This window comes from Ammospiza nelsoni, chromosome 16 (genome assembly GCF_027579445.1).
Source record: "Ammospiza nelsoni isolate bAmmNel1 chromosome 16, bAmmNel1.pri, whole genome shotgun sequence".
Classification (NCBI taxonomy): domain Eukaryota; kingdom Metazoa; phylum Chordata; class Aves; order Passeriformes; family Passerellidae; genus Ammospiza; species Ammospiza nelsoni.
Genome location: NC_080648.1, coordinates 8,730,303 through 8,744,542, shown reverse-complemented (window position 1 = coordinate 8,744,542; position 14,240 = coordinate 8,730,303).

Below are 14,240 nucleotides of genomic sequence, written 5' to 3'. Positions count from 1 at the left end.
TAAATGAAACATTTATATGAATTTATTAGTAACTCAGATTCTGTAGGACATTGCTGTTGTGCTGAATTTAATTCCAGCTGCAGATTTAGTAGTCAAACACAGATTAATCAAGATTGGTTGGATTCAACTCAAGATACACACAATACACTGAGAATTATGTAACAGGTTTCTTAACAGGATCAGATTATTTTTTCTGGCCAGGTTGTTATTAATAGTAGCACTATACCAACAGTGTAGACCAGCCTACATACATTTGTGAGCACCTTGTCCTAGAGCAAAAAAGCAATAAGCCTCAAGCTATAGAATAATAAAAAAAAAAAAAACCAACTAATATTTTTTCCTTGGCAATCACAGCAAGGGAATATATGATTCTTTTCACATAAAAAAAAAAAAAAAAGGTTTTCTCAGGGTTATCCTGAAGTGAACTCCATTTAGGGCCCCAGCACGGCCTCAGCAAGTTAAAAGCCATCTTTCCACTGACTTTGGTGGGAACCAAGGATTTGTGAATAAAATGTTGGCACATCTTTAAAAACACGGGAATTCTGTATTGGGTCCTTTAGGGAGTAATCCCTTCATTTAATGCAGCAAAATATAGGATTGCATGTTAGCTATTGTCTGTGAAGAGAAGCAGGTGCTCCTAACGTGACTTCCAGACATGGAGGAAATGGAGACCCTGCACAGCCGGTGAGTTCTGCAAGCAGGCTTTGTGAGGAAAACATCCACAACAGCATGCTTGATTCTCTGTGTGCTTTGGAAATACCCAGCTGAAAGATCAGGGAGCACTGAGAGAGGAGCTGCCAACCTCTCCAGGCACATTCCCTCCAGGCTGACTCCTGCTGCTCCTCCTAAAGGCTCCACTAGTGCCAGACACAGGGACAGGAAAGATGGGTTTCTGTGAATTCACAGGACTGCAATTGGAAAGACGTGGACCATGCTTTTGTCCCCAAAGGCCTCTGTCAGGTCACTTCATTTCTATGTGTCTCAGCTTTGCAACCTGGAAAACAGTTCTTCCTTCTCTCCACCTCACAAGTTTTCCAGTCTCCATCTGTTGGCCCTGGAGTCACCAGGGAGGGGGACACATCAGTTCCAGCCTGGGGCTAGATCTATCATCTGTCCTGGCTTGAATTACTTCCAGCAGGACAGGAAGAAAAGCCAGGACTGCAGCTATTGACACCAGGGTTGACAGAGCTGTCCCAGTGACACAACACTCCACCATCAGCCTGGCAGATGGACAATCATTGAATGATAGAATGGTTTGGGATGGAAGAGACATTAAAGATCGTACAGTTCCAGTTCCCTGCCATGGGCAGGTTGCTCTAAGCACCACCCAACTGGCCTTGAACATTTCCAGCAATGGAGAAGCCACAGCTTCTCTGGGCAACCTGTGCCAGGGCTTCACCACTATCACAAGGAAGAATTTCTTCCTAATGTCAAATCTAAAACTCTCCTCTTTTAATTTTAAACAACTTCCTCTTGTCCTATCACTATCTGCCTCTGTAAAATGTCATTCTCCCTTTTTTTAATGGACATCCTTTAAATACTGTAAGGCTGCAATGAGTTTCCCTAGACTCTCTTCTCCAAGCTGAATAACCCTGACTCTGTCAGCCATAGAAAGAGGAACTATTGCCACAAAAAAATCTCCTTACACTAAAAGCTCCATTCCAGAATATCCCACTCACACCCACCATATGATTTTATTCACCATATGATTTATTATTTATTATGATCACGGTTTATGATATAGTTGTGTTTTGCTTCTGGAGGAGATAAAGCACTATTTTCAACAAAGCACATGCATTTGCACTCACCCAGAAATGCTACAGGCATTTACACATCCAGCTGTACTGTGGGATAGAGCATGGGGCATATCTGGCTGAAAAAGGCCCATGGAAATTAGGAGTAAACATGTGCTGTGGCAGGAGAGTGACACATTCCTGACAGAACAGGGGCTTGGTGCCTGTATGGGACACACCATTACACCATGGCAGGCAGTGTGTGCTGTGCCTGCACAGGGTGGACACTGCATGAACACACCAGCATCACCCAGATACTAATGCCCTGCAGCAGGATAAGCCAGGGCTGGGGGTCCAGGGAGACAGGAATGTAGAGAGGGGCTGGCCTCTGTGATAATATCTGCTCAGTGGTGGTCTTATGGGGGAATTTATTTCCAGTCAATGCAAAACAAATGGGCTGGTTTTACGTGTCACGTAATGCTGGGCTACAAAAGGCAAAACAAGGGCAGGAACTTCATTATGCTGAGAAACATCCCTGTTTCATTAGAAACCAAATACACTTTGTCTTCAGTGACTATAAAGCAAATGCCTGGGAAATATTGCAAGCAATCCATTACTGCTCCTGGCTGCTCCAGAAGCCACACTGACGGGAATGCTCATGTGGCTTGGACTGGAGCCAGTGCAAAGTCTTTAGGGGCCCCTCAGAGCATTCAGCAAAGTAAACCCCATTTAGGCTCCAGCCTCACTCAGAAACTTCATTCTCAGGCACATCCAATGGGCCAGAAAGGCTTTTTCTACGCCTCAGAATTACTTGGGGGCATTGTTGCAGGATGTATCACCTGGAACTCGTGTCTGCGTGTGGACATCCACCTAAAATGTCCTGTCAGTTTTAGTGAGTGGGTCAGCAGAAAAGGGACCATGTGTCCAACAAGGAAAATCCAAGTTTTATACAAAGCATCATAGAAATGTCCCCATGCATGACAGGCCACAGCAGCCATTTGTTAAAAGTCCCCAGGTTGATGCTGGCTCACAGCACATCAGGAACTGACCCTATATGTTTTATACATCAATAGGAAACCTTTTTTTTTTTTTTTTAAAGGGTGCTTAGCATCTATAATTAGAAGTTGCAAGCTTTTCATGCTGGGGAGATTTAAAAAACCATTGGGCTGACTATTTTAGGCACTCAATTTCACACTTACATTCTCCTGTGGTGATGGCTGCCAGCAGCCAAAGGTTGAGGCACCTGCATTTCCTACTGACACACACCCAGGAATGCAAAGGAAGTGCCTGGGAAGGGCAGTGGAAGAGAATGAGATTTCTTTATAAACTAACACACCTCAAATGAATGCCGAAAGGAAATTACTTTAATTTCTTGCATAGAATGATGTAGGTGAATGTGATTTGGTTGCCTATGAGAGGAAAAAACATAAGACAGAAAAAACTTTCCTAATAACACTTTATAGTGGAGTTACACAGTGCTGGGAGAAGGGGAGATTTCTAGATTTCTAGCTACAAAGAATCACAGAGTCATGGAATGGTTTGGGTGGGAAGGAACATTAATGATCGTCTCAATCCAAGCCCTGCCATAAGCAGGGATATCTTCCACTAAACCAGGTTGCTCAAAGGCCCATCCAACATTAGAACATGAAAATACTTGGGCAAATTGTTAGCTAGCACAAATCAGCAGAGATGAATACACTGGACACAACTACACAGGCTGACACCAGCCAATCAGCCACCCATTAGGAGGATTACAGAAAAAAGGTCTCTGAAAACATGAACAATAAATTTGCCACCTGGGTATAATTTGTGGAATTTGGTATTTGTTTAGGTCATCACATATTTCCTCTCAAATGAAGCGCCCATAAAGTAGCTTCATATTTTGACTAACATCAAACAATCCCATAAATAGAGATACATTAGCAGGAGTTCTGTTCAAACCAGAATTAGGCTTTGTGGTTTGTTTGGGTTTTGTGTCCTGCCTTCTCCTCCACTTGCAGAGGAGTGGAGGAGTGATTGATTCAGCAGCCAAAAGTCTTTTCTTGACATCAAGCCGAGGCTAAGACATGATGGGGTGTTCAATTTTATCTTTTTTTGGCTTTTTACAGTGGGCAACCAAATCTGATGAGCTAACAGGAACCTTACATCATTACAGAGGAGAAAACTCTCCATGGGGCTAGGCTAAAAATACCACATTTGGTTGTCCAAAAGGAAAGAAAACGTGTGCTTCCCTCAGCATGTCGTAACTGTTGAGTTGGACACCAGCTGTAAGGGCCTCTTACTCATTAATTCTGTCTTCATAGTTACAAAAATACAGAAAAGACCTAAAAAGCTGCACCACTCATTCAGCAAGGAATATTTTCCTGACAGCACTGTCCAATTTTTTTTTGCCAAGTCCAGCGAAGGGACTTCCCCTATTTCCATTGTCAAATACCTCACAGGAGCAGAAACTCTTGGGGATTTTCTCCTGTGGTATCTATTGTTGTCAGCTGGACTCATCCCTGCCCGACACCATGGAGACGTGTGTGCAGCCAGGGGGGCAGTGGGAGTGGTGGGATGGAGCCTTTGTGCTGCCTGGGGACAAGCTGCCAGCAGAGCATTTCCAAGTGACTCATCAGCAGTTGAGCTCAGTGGCTGCAGATGCAAACAAAGCTCTCTGCTGTTAACTCAGCTATGTGCTTGCTCCATCCCAGCTTCAGTTTACAAACCACTAAGATGCTCGAGCTTTCTGTAGCATTCCAAGAACACTATACCTCTCTCCCTCACAGAATCATGGAATGTTTTGGGTTGGAAGGCACCTTTAACGCTTATCTAATCCAACCCCCTGACATGTGCAGGGATACCTTCTATTAGACCAGCTTACTCTAAGCCCCATCCTACCTGTCCTGGAACACTTGCAGGGATCAGGCATACACAGCTTCCTTGGGCAACCTGTGACGGGGCCTCAGCACCCTCCTGGGGAAGAATTTCTGTCTAATATCTAATATGAACTGACCTTTTCTTGGGATGATTCGTGTGGCTGCAGTATGGCTGGCCTGAGGCTTCCTGGGGAGCCAGGAGGGTGAGGGGCTGGAGCCACGCTGGGCTGCCTCCAGCACTAACTCAGCAATTTCACTTCCTCTGCAAAGTGTGCTCTGAAGGATATTCCTTCTGTCCTCAATTATTTTTTCAGTCTCCTTTAGAAGAACAATAGTATACCTATTTGAAAAATTTTACCAAAGCACAACTTGGAATAATACCTGGGGACCCATAAACTAAAAATCTTCCTTGAACACATGTTTAAACTATTCATGCTTCTCCTGAGACATTCTGAACAGGCACAACTGACTCCACATCCATGAAAACAGAAAAGTAAATGTCCATCTGTGCCAAGTATTTGTATTCTCTTTCCCTAGGCAGTGACACTGATGGTTTTAAAAGTAGTACTGAAATTAAGATACTGAAGGAAGCAGTGAAAGGTTTTGGGGTGAACTAAACAAAAAAATGGATCTTGATCCAGGTGAGATTTTCCTGGGAACAGGCAAGCTGGGGCCATGGCACAGGGCTGCACAGCAGGGCACCCTCTGGCTGAGCTCAGCAGAACCATCCACAGATTGATGTTGGGGTTGCTGAGAATAAATAAGAGTTTTAGAGCACTGTGAAAATTTAAAGCTAACCACAAAAAAACCCCAAAAAACCCCACATTAAATCTTTAAATTAGAGTCATGGAAGAATTAAAAAAGCTGAGTGATTCATCCTTCTTGCTAATTTTACGAGCATCAGAATTGCTAGGTTCTGTTTGATCTTGTGACACCTCACCTTGCATGCCTAAACACTCATAAATATCCTATCCTTTGGCAACCAAGTGTTATTTCTGTGGTATCTTTAACAGATGAAATACTTTTGGTGGAACATCATTAGCTCTTTCTGCTAACTGGTTGTATCTTCAGTTGGACCTCAGGACAATTGATAGGACAGAAGAGGACCCTCAGTCCTTAGTGGGTTTTTCAGACACATCCATCATTTGCTTAAACCACAGTAGAGTGAACTAGGAGATTTGGTACAATTTCTAGCATGACTGTTTGTCTAGGAACTGGTTATTTAACCATTTGATGCCACAGTCTCATTTATTTGTTAAACATAATTTATTGTATGTGTGAGGACAAATTTGGGGCTAATGTTTGCAGAAGGCTCTTAAGTGCCTTGGTTAGAGAAGCAGATGGGTGCTATTTTCTTAACAATAAATTAAAGTACAGACCTATATTCATTACCACAGTGTAATACCGTGCTTCAAGCAGACAAACAGTTCAATGTTAATAACATTTACTTTTCATGCTCCTTGGATTTTAAATTACTTTTATTATTTTGTCAGACATAAGGCATTTTATTCCATAGTCAGGTCAAACCCTTTCCTAAGAAAAGCAGAAATAGGCTGAAGAACGTAAGGGGCAGCATGTGTTATAAAAGAAACAGTGAGACCTGACCCTATTTTAGGTGGAATCCCTGGTGATCCTAATGCCCACTGCACTTAGGATAATGGCCAAAGTGCTCACTGACTCAACCTCCCACCACCACTGGTGGGATCTTTTCTACTGACATCACTGAATCCTGGATCAAAGTTTGCAGTGCTGCTAGATAAGGTTTTGTGCAGTATCACCAAACAGCCTTGCAGATTCTTAAATATCATCCAGGCTCTTTAAGCTCCAAGGGCAAATCCTCCTCCAAATCATGTGACACAGCTCTCTCAGCCTAAATGAGCTGCCCAGATGGAGCCCAAGACAGAGCTTGGGCCTGGCTGAGGCAGCTTCTGAGGAACCCATTTTGTTCCCTCCACTTCTTGCACTCAAGTGAATGTCAGACCTATTTCTCTGAGTAATGACAAATCCTTCAAAGTACTTTAAAGGTTTATTTCAGGCTCAGCTTTTCCACAACCCAGTAACTGGATACTTGGAATGAGGGGTAAAGGAAAATTAAATTAGCATTTGTGCAGCATCAGTTTCTTCAAGGAATATGATCCAGAAGATATTCTGGGGCAATGTTCTGGAGAGAGCAGAGGAGCATCTTCAGCAGCAGGATCCTGCAGCTGATCAGCCACAAAACTGATGTGCTGAGAAGCTAATAAAGCAGAGGAAAGATGTGCTTGAACTTCTCTGAACAGGGATGTTGATTCATGCTGTCCTCTGACTGCAGCCACCATGCTCCCAGTCTCAGCCTAGAGACCATTTAACCATCATTTCAGTCCCCAGTGTGAATGCCCTGTGACAAAACCTGCCAAATCTAACTTTGCTTGAGTGAACTCAGTTCATGCAAACAGCTGAGCAGGTACAGGAGGGTGCTGAGGAACCCGAGCAGTCCCTGCATTGCCCACACAGCTCCAGCTGCAAAGGGTGAGCATCTACACCCTGAAACAGCAAACACGGGGGAAATCCAGACAGCTCAGACCTGGGGAAACAGGTATGGAGCTGTGGGCGGGTGGCTGGAGGGCCTGACAGATGAAAGGAGCAGTGATGGATGGTGTTGTAGCAACAGTCACTGCAAAGGCAGAAAAGGAAACAAAAGAAACAGGATATGGCTGTTTAAGGAGGCTGATATGTTACATTCCTGCAAGCATTTATGAATTCCTACTTATATGCTAGAACATAAATATTGGCAATTACTTTGATTTTTTTGTCTATTCAATAAAGTCACCGCCTGTGTTCAGGGTTTGGAATTTATGCTGTTGTATTTGTGAAATCTGGGTGCACAAGTGCAAACTTCAGGAATATTAAAAGAGAAGTAAGACAAGACATACTAATTCAGAAAACCAATCTTGAATTGTTATAGAAATATTTTAAATTCTATTGTCATGTTATTTGCCTGCTTTTAGTCTCAGCTGGTGCCCAAGAGATTCTCTCCCAGAAATGGCAGGATTTGGACACCAAAGAATCTTAATTCTGGCCTGCAAGCCCTAGTAATGAGATGAAGGCTTAGTGTATTTGTTTCTTTACAGTAACCAAAAAAAATAAGGAGTAAGCAAAAGCCTATGACATCAGGAAGGAGTTTTTTCATTGTGCATTATTCAGTTTCTTCATTTCTTGCTCATGGATGATGAATGCCTAATCTTCTGTCCAGTGTGAGCACCTCCTAGCATTTCACCTCAAAGTTCAAGCACAATATTTTTCAAAAGATTCTTGGAAATCCTCCTCTGATGAACCAATGAATTCAGGAAATTGGGAGAGTTCAAACTGTTAAACATACCTCTCTCCTCCAGGATAAACACCCCCAGTTATGCACTGCATTTTCCATGTCCTTCTGGGGGATGTTCCCTTCCCTAAGATGTGATATAAACATGCATTAGTGAGTAGAACCTCGATGTGAGGAGATGCCCTGGGCCTCTATAGACACTTCTGAAAAAGTGTTGGAAGTGATGAAGCACGGCCTGAGTGGAGGGAGAAAGGATCTGCTCCAGGAGCTGAGCTGTGTCCTGTTCTCACACCCTGAGCTATTCTACAGCACTGCTTTGCCCTTACCATGCAGTTTACACTTTGCAGAGCACAGCCTCTCACACTGATGAGAACTGATCCCTCTGGATCCTCCCCAGGGAGTGTATGGAACACCCTCAGCACAGCAGGAATGCTTTACATGGGGTGAGACAGCAGTGATGGACTGGGCTAAATGAATTCCAGCAGAACATACTGGGTTAAGATATCACAAAACTTGTTCCCTCTTTCTTAGCCTACTGTTTGTTCCTCTGTCCCTATCAGTTTAAGGCTGAAATGAATGGGGAAACTCCTGTGAAATCCATCTACAGGAATCTTTGTGATCACTGAATCTTAATGCTGGCATCTGTGGAACTCAGCCTTTCAAAAAGAGTTAGTTTGCTGTACTTATCTCTGAAGGATAAAAGGCAAACTCTCCTTGACCTGCATAAATTGGGAACATTCAGCTTAATTCTCTCCAGTTGTCTGCATTCTGGAGCTGTACAACACCCAAAAAAGGATGCATCAATGTAAACAGAGTCAAGAGAGAGGGTGATAAATGCTGAGATCCTCAGGAAAGGCTGGGGAGCTCTTCTGTGGATAGGTACAGTCACTTGGATTCTACTGTGTGAAAGAAAAATGTGCCAAATTTGTTTGCAGAATATAGCAACAGCTGACATCTGTCATGATTTCACAAGAGAAAAACCAACAAAATCTCAGTGTTTAACTGCTCAGTGAAGTGACTCACATTAGACCAGAGGTTTTGACTTTGTTCTTCCAGGCACCGTTTCTGATGGGAAATCAATCAGTTTAATCCCATAATGGGAACAATTATCCTTGCAGAAACAGCAAATCACTTGTAATCTCATCTTCTGCTTGCAATATTGTGCCAGTATTTGTTTTGATTTTCTCAACTGCCATTCCCTGGTCACAGTGGCATGGCTGTGAAGAGGTTACAGCTCTGGCAGGGTGAGAGCCAGGGTTAATCCTGCCCTTGCTGTCAGCAGCAGCCGAACCCGCCGGGAGGAGGTCATGCCCCTTCCAAGCAAACACACCAGCTCCTTCCATCTGCTCCTGTATTACAGGCTTGCAGCTACACAGGTGAGGTGAAAAAGACCCAGGGATCTGCTGTGGTGTGGCAGCAGTGAGTGTGGCAGGGCAGCAGGACAGTCCCCTGCCTGCTCTGGGCTGCCTGGCTTGTCACAGCATTAGTCTCAGTCTGGAGATTAAGGTGAGAGAGGTCAGGTGTGACCTAACAGGCACTTGCTCATCTGTTTGCTCTGACTTCTGAGATGGAAAGTGAGACTGAGAATAGGGTGAACATGAACCAATTCATTTTCCAGCAAAATTGGTAGGAAGGGAATATACATATATATGTATATATATATTTTTTTTTTTTAAGTGGTTTGTTTGTAACTTTTTGAACATGTTGTGACCTTTCTTTGAGCCCTGATGTCAACCTTGTCCTTGTCCACAGCCTTCTGCAGAGCTGCCATTATCAAGGACAGGCTGCTGTTGAGCTCTGATGTGAGCTGGCCACGCTGTGTCATTGCTTCCTGGTGCTCCCCTTGGGAAATCCATCACAGGCTCTTATCTTGTGTTTAGTCTGCATTGTTAGGGAGGTAGGGACTTGTCCTTGCTGCTTAGGGGGTCGCAAAACCCCAGGACATGAAGTTCTGGTAGATGACTGGTAGCCTGATGAGCAAGACTTAGAATATTGACCCATGAATATTTGCCAGAATAGAAGAATAAACTGCATTTGGTGACAGGCCCTGCTGCATTTTACTCTCTGAACGCATATAACAAAGGATTTGCCTTTGTCCCTTTTGTGATTCTGCTCCTGCTGTACAGTGTTGCAAATCAAAGCTTAATCTGACCACGCACAGTGAAGGTTCTTAGTTTTTATAGATTCATAGAATGTTTTGGGTTGGAAAAGACCTTAAAGATAATCTTGATCCAACACCCTGCCATGGGCAGGGACACCTTCCACTAGACCAGGCTGCTAGAATCCCTTAAATCTCCAAAGCCCTGGGAGGCAGCTGGCTTCTTCACCTGAACGTGATTACAGAGAAAAAACTCTACTGGAGGAATGAGATTTCTTTCATTACCCTAATGGTTTCTATCACAGCTGGGTTTTTCTCTGTGGGATGCTTAGATCCATGAGACAAACTTCTTAGAAATGATTTAGACAAACAAATGAATTAAACAGAATTCAGAATGACAGTTCCAAACACTTGGGCATCTGCCAATGAACTTTCAAAAGCCAAAATAATAACTCAGATCTGAGAGATCCTGCAAAGCCTATAAATTAAATAATCCTTTGGAAACCTGCAGCTAAAGTTGCCATAGGGTTGAGATTTGCCTGTATTTAATCCAAGTAAGGAGTTTCAAATTTAATTGTTCACAGGATGTTGAGGCTTTGGATTTTTATTTTTTTTTAATCTATTAAGTAAAGGAATAAACTGGAACCCTTGAGAATCTGTTGTATGTGAATCCTCTTGGGACAGGAAGGCACCAGAAAGGACTCATTCAGGCAATGGAAATGGAAATCAAGACAAAAAAATCAAGGATTACTGATTAATGTAAGAAAGGAAAAGAGATTGTACTCTGAGAAGCACTGACTACTTGGAGGGCAAATTGCACAAATGCCATGAAACATTGCTTGGAGTTTTTTATTCCCACGAGGATTTTGAACTCATGTGATCAGCATCACTTTTAGGGACCTTTTCCAATCAAAAATATGAAGAGGAGTAACCAGCATTAAAAAATAAAAATAACCATTCACAACAAACGATTTCCAAACACAAACCATGTGCTTCTGACACACAATTTTAACAGAAGTGTGGCTGTTGGTAAGGCCAACCCACAGGCTAATGGCTAGTTTGGTGCTTAAAGCTACTTTTAAATCATAGAACCACAGAATGGTTTGGATTGGAAAGGATCTTAAAACTCATTCCAGTCCCCTGCCATGGGCAGAGGCACCTTCCAACAGACCAGGTTGCTCCAAGATCTTTCCCACCTGGCCTTGAATACTTGCAGGGATGGATAACTCATGACTAACTTCAGCCACTGAAATGGTCTAAGCAGAAACAACCAGAGCCCTGATGGCAATTGGTACAAGCAAGAAAATCTCCTGACCTGAAGAAGAGCTATCAAGCCATAATGATGCTTTAAATCACCCTCATATGGACAGATGTTCAAAAACAAAGCATTGAAGGGTCATATCAGGACTCTCAGATAAACACAGACCTCTGCTAAATATTGGGAGGGTGGTAGATGGAAAACCTGAATGTTCATTCAGAATGGGACACAAAGATCCATAGTTTACCCAGTCAGTCTGTGATAACAAAGGAAGGAAACTGAGAGTGTCACCACTCTCAGTGGTGAAGTAGAGCCTGAATGGAATAGTCAAAAACAGAAACAAAGAGATGATAAGTCACTGGGGTGGAAAACTACTGGAAACAAATATCGAGGAAAATATCGGGGAGGGGAAAGATAAAGTGAACAAAGTAATGAGATTGAATTCATGAACATGTTTGACCTCCCTTTGAATAATGTGTGGTCTTTGTTAGAGCTCGATGTCAGGTTTCAGCACTCAGCTGAAGAATGAACTCATTGGCAATTCTGTATTTCAGCTGGAAGTTGAGGCTTGCTCCCACAGCAAGGTTCAGCTGCTGTTGGTCCTGTTAATTTCTCTTAATTAGTTCCAATTAGATTTTAGAAATTACCTAAAATAGAACTGAAAAATTCTCTCTGAGCAACCTGTTTTAGAGGGATGTGGCCCTATCAGTGGGGGTTGGAACAAGCTGATCTTTAAGGTCCCACCCAACCTAAGCCATTTTGTGATTCTATGATTGTCTCAAAGACAAAACCAGAAATTTATGAGCCAACTTTAGGTGGTTGAAGTGAGAGCTGATTGGGTCCTTTGTAGACTGCAGAGTCATGTTTGCTTTGCTCAAAGAAAGCACATATGAAAAGGTGTGTGAGCAGCTGAGAGAACACGGGGCACCTGTGAACCATGGACCTCTTTAGCTAATGCTCTCGTTCCCTGCATCCTGGGGAAAAACATCTATGGCAGAGTGGTGCAAAATTAGTTCCTGATACAGTTCTGAATCCTGAGAGCTGCTCTGCATGTGAACACTTTCAATCAGGAGCGATTCAAATGCATATCGTTTTCTTCATAGTAAAACTGCTTCACAGAGTGTAGTATATTCTGGAATATAGTCTCATTTGGAATAAACACACCCACAAATTTATACCAATTTGGCTATTTTGTTCTACTTGGGTTAAGTCTTAGATGAGGCATCAGTTCCATAAGGAGTGATCTGGGCTGAGCGTTCAAAAAGCCTTGAAGAGAAAGTGCCTCGGAGCCAGCAGTTTCCTGTCTGCTTTTGAAATGAATACTCTAATGGAGGGGATTTCTGTGTTTTGATCATCTTTTGCCTCTGCCAGCGAATTACTTGGAACCCCTGAAGCTTTGCTGCACAGCAGAATTGCCCTTCCCAGCAGGGTGCAGTTCAGAACCCACCCAGGGAATGGAGCGAGTGGCAGTGGGAAATGTTTGACTCTACAGAACCGCGGGTTTCGGTTTTTCCTCTTTTTTTCCCATAGCTCTGGTTTATTGTTGCTACTTTCCAGTAAACTTAGTGCCCTTCACTGCAAGAATTTTTTCTTTTCCCTCTTAAGAAGAAGGAGATGCCATTGCTGGCACGCTGCATTTGTGCACATTTTTAGCTCTGTCCTTCAGAGAATCCTCTTCATAACTGAACAGCGAGAGCAGGAGAGGTGGGACACAACCAGTCCAGCTCTCTGTGAGAGGAATTTTGCTGTTTGGCTGGGTGGATTTTCTAACACAAGCAAGAAACCTCAGACCAGCCTACTCCCAGGCTTCTGCAAGCTGGGTGATATCATGCAGGAATAAGGAGGTATGATTCATCACCCAGACAAAGTCAGCCTGTGTAGCCTCTGTTGGTGAAGGCAGACTCTTGTGAGGAACAAAGAGCAGGGAAAGCTCTGCTGGTATTGGCTGCAGCTGGACCTCTCCTCTGCAGGCACCTTTCTAGCAGAGCAAACCAAGAGTATTGTGTTTCAGGTTTGTGACACAGAATGCAGACTGTACTCATGCTGCTATACCCAAAGCTGCAGGACACCTCAGGGTCACAGCTGTGACCCCTGTCCCAGACCAAAGCCCAGAAAATGGGCACAGCAATGAGGCAGTCACACAAACCTTCCTGTGTCACGAGCAAAGAGCATTCACAGCAAATGGCACATAAACTTGCAGAAACCAGGCAGTGGGAAGGTGCTCAATGGAACTGGACTTTTTAAACAATGAATCCTTTGTTAGGTCTTTCTTTTTCAAGTGGTAAATTCTGGTCCAGCCCTTTCCAGGAAGAAAAGGAAATTTTACAGATATTTGGAGATTTTTTTTCTCAGCTTCTGGGGGACATGCTTTGCAGCTCTGCTGACCACCCACCCCACCTGCAACCCACCACTCTGTGCCTGCAAACCTCCCATTAAACACTCACGGGCAGCATGGACATCTCCATGGTGCTCCAAGAGTCACTGATCCAGCTGTACCACCAGGAAACTGAGATCCTCTGCAGGGCCAGGTGCTGCTCCAGAGACCCCTGCAAGGACACAGTAATGTTGGGGTACAATGGCCATGAAGATGCTCTGAGGGCTGGAGCATCTCTGCTGTGGGGACAGACAGAGATACCAGGGAGCATTCAGCCTGGAGAAGAAAAGGCTCTGGGGACAATGAGAGCCTCTTCCAGTGCCTAAAGGGGCTCCAGGAGAGCTGGAGAGGGACCTGGAGCATGGAGAGACAGAACAAGGGGGAATGGCTTCAAACTGACAGAGGGCAGGGGTAGGTTGGATATTAGGAAGAAATTCCTCCCTGTGAGGGTGGTAAGGCCCTGGCACAGGGTGCCCAAGGAAGGTGTGGCTGCCCCATCCCTGGAAATGTCCAAGGCGAGATTGGATGGGACTTGAAGCAACCTGGGATAGTGGAAGGTGTCCCTGCCCACAGCAGGGGGCTGAGTTGAGATGACATTTCAGGTCCATCCCAAAC